Consider the following 7,303-nt stretch of genomic DNA (forward strand, 5'->3'; position numbering starts at 1 on the left):
CTTCCTCCATCCTGGGTATGCGCCCAGATGTACAGACCTCTGGCTTCCCCTTCACATTTGCAGCCAGGGCTTTCTCAAGGCTCCTCTGAGAGTGGGCATCTGCCACATATAATATGGCCAATGACTCCTGAGCATTTACACAGTGTGAGGGTCTGAGCTGTGTATCCTTCACAACACAATAAGATGGCATCTTTTTTATCCACATTAACATGTGGCACCTGACACACAGAGAGTCTGTGAAGTCTTATGGGTTTCTACAGCCACATGTATCAGCGTCAAGAAATGGATCTAGGAGGTTTGACTCTACAGCCCTCACATCTGCTTCCAACACCAGATGTCGACCAGAGTGATGACCAAGTAGATTGACTTGAGGCTGTGTCCTCTTACTTAAGGCCAGGGCTTCCTGGGAATTAGGAGATGACCCTAGTGGCTCCTGGTGAGCCTACACAAAGTTCCACAAAGTCAAGATGGACACTTATATGAGTCTCATTTATTCTGGAAAAGGGTTCAAGGCAAGTGGATATCTTGACCTATCAAATTGGGCTTGAGCCTAGAACTAAGAGGAAGCTTTACAGTCCTAGCCCCTATTACTCAAAGACAGGTGTGTGAGTCCTATGGTCATGGGGGTCTAATCAGTGCCATCCGTCTGAGCTCCCCTCCTCATAGAGGAGAGGCAGCTGCTTATTCTAGCACAGGAAGCCAGCCTCTGGTAGGGCACCCTGCATCCTTCAAAGCCTTCTCCTTCTCTGGATACTCATATTTATGCAGTCTGAATGTTGCTGGGGATATGAGTGCTCCAGGTTAAGAGCCAGCCTCCAAGCAGTGGACAAGTTGCCCAAGATATCATGAGAACTGGCTTTTACCAGGTAGCATGTGCAGAGCACATCTTTTCAGCAGGGTCCTGGGAACCACATGTTCCTATTCTGTCCCATCACGATCGGCACCATCGACCCAGCCTGTCCCTAGTTGGGGCATTATAGGGCATTATTCTGCCTCCTCAGCTCCCAAGTACACTGGTTAAGAAAGGGACCTGGCTCATAGCGATGGTGCTGACTAGGAGAAGGGCTGGACAGCATCACCAAAGAGTAGACATCTTTCACATCTCTGCCTTGCCTGGACCACAAAGACCCCACCCAGCTTTTCCTTTTCCACCAGGGTGAGAAAATAAAAGAGGGGGAAAGTCCTAATATCCAAAAACCCTGGAGCTGAGTATGACACAGAAGCTTCAGTCTCTTCATAGGGTTCTAGGCTGCCTGGGAGCCAAGGTCCTCACAGCAGAGGGAAGGGTGGGGGGGGGCAGATGGCTGAGTTCCAGTCACTTAAGCTATATCTAAATAAAAATGCAAAATTGTATACTTCCCCTAACCCTAAGAGTAATGAGACCTTTTTTTCCCCTCAACATTTCATATGAAACAAAGTCATTATCTGTTAATGTTACCTGATAGTATGGTGAATAAAAACTGAAGAAGCAATGGCTCTGTGCTTACAGTTTGTGGTGCCTGCTTGTCTGTGTGTGTGTGTGTGTATGTATGTGTGTGTGTGTGTCCAAGTGAGAATACTGGGACACTGGGTGCCCTGCTCCATCTTACTCTGCCTTATTCCCTTGAGACAGAGTCTCTCGCTGGACGTGGAGCTGAGCTGGTGGCCAGCAAGCCCTAGTGTTTCTCTTGTCTTCATCCCTCACCCCCACTGTGCAGGAGTTACAGCTGTTTTTTTTTAGATGAGGTCTAAGGATTTGAACTCAGATCCTCATGCTTGTGCAGCAAGTGCTCTTATCCACTCAGTGATCTCTGCAGCCCCACTGTGCTGCTTGTTGTTTTTCTGTCTGCAGACCCTGAGTTGCTTTGCTATGAGGCGCTTCTGACTCTCCTACGTTAAGAATAGCTGAGTGCTATTTTCAGGGCTACCCCCGCCCTGACCTATATGAGACCTCCTCCAACCCCTGTGAACTAATATTTTCTCACTGACCAGCTCCTGTACTGTCACTGAGTTACCACTATATTTGCTCCATGTCCCTCTGAGGTAGAGATTCGTAGTAATTCCTTTTGCAGCCATCGAGCCCTGGAGCTGTGTTGAAGCAAGTGGGGCGCTCTGGGACCTATGCAGTTTCCTAGGATGAGGTATTGGGGAAGGAGTCAGTTTTGGGACACGTGCTCGCATGCAGGCTGAGGGCAGGTCTATATGGCTCCTTATTCCCATGACCTGGATGCCAGGAAGGACTGGGGCATAACTAAGACCCAGATCTATTCAGAGAGGAGAGGAAAGAGGCAAGAGCCAAAGACAGTTGGTCTCAGGTTTTGGGTGTGGCTGGCTCTATATCCAGTCTATATCCAGAGCAGCCTCTAGCCCCTAGAGCGTAGGATATAGTCACTTCACAGAAAGGTGGCACACATTATGCAAGAACATCTGTGAGCAGCAAGATCCTGTGAAACATCTGGGGATGCTTATTCTCAGGAGAGAGGATTCTGGGAAAGAGAAAACCATTACCAACAGTAAAAAAGCAAAAGGCTCCACATTCCAGCATGGGTGGGAGAAGTTCTACCACCTGCCAAGGAGCTCTTGGTGATGCTGGGGAGCGAAGAGTCAGCTTCCTTCAGGGATACAACCCATGAGAGTTTCCAGTAGTTGGTCCTGTACCCATGCACAAAAAGGCAACACTAAACAACTCAGTAGTTTGTTTTGTTTGTTTGTTTTAGAGCACATGAAGTTGGAAGAAAATAGTGATGAGGTACAGGGGTGAAAGTGAAAGGGAGGGAAATGGGTGGATTTGATCAAAATGTATTGCATGCACGTATGACATTCTCCAACAATAAAAGAAGAGGGAAGGACTAGAATGTTGCCTCAACAGTTAAGGTGCTTGCTATGCAAGCAGCATTCGTAGACTAGAGTTCAGATCCCCAGAACCAATTTAATTTGGAGTGGGTGTGGCAGTCTACCTATCGTTCTAACACTCAGAAGGTAGGGTCAGGGGACACCCCAGAGCAAGCTGGCCAGCAGGACCATACCAACAAGTTCTGGGTTCAGTTGAGAGACCTAGCCTTAAGAAATAAGGTTGAGAGTGATTGTGGAAGATTCCCAATGTCAGCTTCCATATATGTGTGCACATATGCACACACACACACATGTGCTCACACACATAAGTATATGCACATTCACACACACACACACACACACACACACACACACACACACACACACACACACCACAGACACACAGACACATGAAAAAAGAAAGTAAGAAAGAGAATATAAGTTTGAGCCATGGAACTCTCAAAGGTCAACATCATAGCAAAATGTGGATGTCTTTGTTTTCTATCACTGTGATAAAACACCATGACCAAAAGCAAGTTGATGAGAAAAGGGTTTATTTTAGCCTAAAGTTGTAGGCCATTATGAAGGAAGTCAGGGCAGAAACATGGAGAAAGGCATTGAAGCCATGAGGGAACACTGCTGACTGGCTTGTTGCCCATGGCTGACCCACCCGACTTTCTTTCTTTCTTTTCTTTTTTTTTTCAGGAGGATGCAATTCTTTATTAGAATACGTTCAATGGTGCTTACAAAAAAACATTTAACACAAGCAGAATCAGGCTTGCTCCATTCTTCCCAGTTTTAGGTAAAAAACAACCAGAAAGATGTCTGGAAATTTAGAAAGGCAGGAGTTAAAGACTACTACCTCAGTCAGCCCCCAGGCTAGCCCCTGCCTCTGCCTCTTGTTGCTAGATTTACAGGTGTACCCCATTTATTCTGCCGCACACCTGGACCAGAGATTCATTTATAACCTGGTAACAGGTTCCCAGGAAGGTCTTGGATGCCGAGTTCTGACATCGTTATCCAAATATTGCTTCATCTCCTGTCTTATGGACCCTCAAGGAGAAGTCTGGGTGCCTCCCCTCAAGAACCACTTGAGGAAATTTCTGGGATGGGGTCTTCCCAAACTTCCTGAGTTGGGCCTCAGGAACATCTACAGAATGCTGCCGGCGGGAGCCTTGGGACCTTCAGTGGCAGACTGCTCAGTGGCTTCCTGGTGGACCCCCCCTGAAGTGTGCTGGGTGGAGGCTGGTGAAACCACCCAACTTTCTTATACAAAGCAGGACAGCCTAGAAGTGATACTGCCCCCATTGAGCTGGAACCTTCTACAGCAATTATTAGTCAATAAAATACCTAGAGGCTTGCCATAGGCAATCAGAGTCATTTTCCAAATTGAGGTTCCCTCTTACCAAATGACTCTAGTTTGTGTCAAGTTTACAAACAACAACAACACCCCCCCCAAAAAAAAAACTGGGTGTGGCAGTACATGCCTTTTATCCCAGCATTCAGGGAGGCAGAGGTAGGCAGGTCTAGGAATGTCTTACTGGGCCAAATCTCTGCTCCATGTGAGGCTCTGTGAAAATCTCACTTTACTGCAAACATGTTTTGTGAGTTGTCAATAGATGTTTTTAGTTAAAAATATTTTGAAACGAAATATACTTTTTTCCTCAAATTGCATCTCAGCACTCTTATAAACTTATAGTATTTAATAAATTGTGACCATTTAACTTATCCACACTATGATTTCTAGAACATACGAATCATTAGTTTTAAATAGATGGCACAGCTCACTGTTCCTAAGTACGACATCACTATCTGGGGCAGCTCAGGCGGAGGTGTTTAAAGTGGCAGAGCACTCTAAGCTCCTGCTCTCATGCAGCTTGGTGAAGAGAGAAGAAAAGGCTCTTTGTAGCTTCCTATAATTTGACTCAATCATGATTTGATTAGGTTGAATTTGTGGAGTGCACATGTATGGGACAAGGACCCGGGGAGCCCTGCTTGTCTGGCTTCAGCAGGGTTGTTACCACATGGCCACGGGGGTCCTGGCTATGGCCAAGCTGAGATCAGCTTCTCAGGAAAGGAGAAAGTTCATAGTCTCTTGAGTTCTTCAGGCCTTCTTCACCTCTTCAGAGCATCTGAGGCACAAGAGCCTGCCTTAACACTACTATTATCCTTACAGTTCATGTGCCGAGGGCTTCAGCGCAGCTTGTACTGAGTCTGTGGACTGCAACCTCAGGGCCAAGGCTGGGAAGCCAGCGCTGTTACTCTCAGCAGTGTGGCTGAACCATGGTCACGCATTCCAGGGTTCATACACCGTGGACAAAGAATGCATAAGGCCAGAGCTCCTGCATGATATGGCGGGCGGTCTTGGGAGCTGAGGCCTAAGTCAGATCCACCCTGTAGATCGAAAGGGCAATCTGAGGCTGGCTCAAGGCTTTGGTTATTGTGGACAGAGTCTGCACTGGAATCTTCAGGGAAATCGAAATAGAACTTCAGAAGACAAATTTACAAGAAGGCTTAGTGAGGTAACCCCGTGTCCTGCCCTGTCAGGCCTCCTGAATCAAAGCAGCCCTTCAGTTGGCTGCATTTCCTCATGAGGCCAGCAGAGGGCAGAGCTGACCCACACAACACCCGTGAAAAGGGCACCTTGGAAGTTCGGCTCATTCCAGGAGGGAGGAGGAGCCCCTTTAATTGATGCCTTACTTTCCTTCCACCCAGGGCTCCTGGAGGCCTTACTGTAACTGTGCCCCAGAACCCTCCTGTCCCGTATAATGTTTCATTTTCTCCTTTGTTGAGAGAGTCCTTTATTAAAGAGTAGGACCAACACAAAACACAAAACCGCTGTTCCATGCAATGCCTGCAGCAACCATCAGTCAAGAACTATCTATTTTCACAAGTGCAACCATTTACTTTACAGATGCAATCACTGAGGCCTGTTGCAAAGTTACTATGGTCAACAAGTTACAGCTCCCAGTTAAGTGTGTGTGTGTGTGTGTGTGTGTGTGTGTATAAATTCTGCACATGTGTGTTTTCTGTCTGCCTCCTGGTCTGCTTTGAGGTATAAAAGCCTGGTGCTTATGGTGGGAGAGCAGGGAGGATGGGCTTCCCACACTTCTCGTGTTAGAGGTAGTGGCTGGCACCAGCCTATATTGATCTTAGGACAGTTACTTTAGAGTCTGAAGTGGAGGAGAGCCCACAGGCCTTAGAAAACAACCCTCTCTTGGGGGCTTCAGGGGTCTTTCTGTTTAAGGACAGGAGCCCATGTCCCACTGTGACAAATGCTGTGCATCCTACATCTTTTTAGTTCTTTATAATTCATCCAGCACTGCCTTGGCCACCTTGACCATAGTGGATGTGACAGTGCCTGGGGACCCCGTGATGCAAACAGTGCCACTCTTTTACTCCTGGGAAGAACGTCAAAGGACGCAGTGACTCCCGGCTGGTTCTTGAGCTCTCTGGGGGTGGTCATGTAGGGACGTAGTCTATCACAGACATATACCCTCAGCCCCGATTTTGACTTTTCTTATTTTTTTTTTTTTTTCAGATAGTGTCTCACTAAGTTGTCTAGGCTAGCCTTGAACTCACTCTGTAGCCCAGGCAAACCTTGAGCTTGCAATCCTCCTGCCTCATACCCCTAGATATCTGGTATTATAAGCCTATGCCACCAGGCTCATCTACTTTTAACAGAAATATTTAGTCGTTTGACATCTAAGGAAGTTGCTGATAAGTAAACTTTTTAAATTGTATGTATGAGTGCTCTGCCTGCATGTACACCTATATGCCAGAAGAGGGCATCAGATCACATTATAGATGGTTGTGAGCCACCATGTGGTTGCTGGGAACTGAACTCAGGACCTCTGAAAGAGCAGTCAGTGCTCTTCATCTCTCCAGCCTCGATAAGTAAACTTTTTGTTTGTGAGTTATTTGCTTGGTTGCTTTTTGAGACAGGATCTTATTTTGTACTCCAAGATTTTCTTGAACTACCCATGTAACCACTCTGTCTGCCTTCCAGGGACAAGATGATATACATGAGTTGCAGCAATAGGTAAGGAAGGTCTTGCTAAGATAAATAAACGCCTGTTTAAGTGCATTGTCTGGGATCAAGTATTTCATTATATATATATATACACACACACATATATATATATATAAAAGAATTAATACACATTTTAAAAGTCCATCATTTGGAAGTATGTAAGTCAGTTGCCTTATATGTTGTGTCACTACCATTATCTAATTCCAGAATATTTTATCATGCCCCTGAAGAAACCCTACATTAAGCAGTCACTGTTAGTTTCTCTCTCCCTCACCTGTTAGTGGTGACTTTACATTCCGTCTGGATGCCTTGCCTACTCTAGACATTTAATATAATTAGAATAATTCAGTTTGTTTGGTGCCATTAGTTTAGCAAAATTCTTTCAAGGGTTATCCATAGTGTAGCACATATCTTTACTTCCATCCTTATGGCTAAGCAATGTGCCGTCAGGTTTTGCTT

Source organism: Acomys russatus, chromosome 3, assembly GCF_903995435.1.
Source record: "Acomys russatus chromosome 3, mAcoRus1.1, whole genome shotgun sequence".
NCBI classification, from domain to species: Eukaryota; Metazoa; Chordata; class Mammalia; order Rodentia; family Muridae; genus Acomys; species Acomys russatus.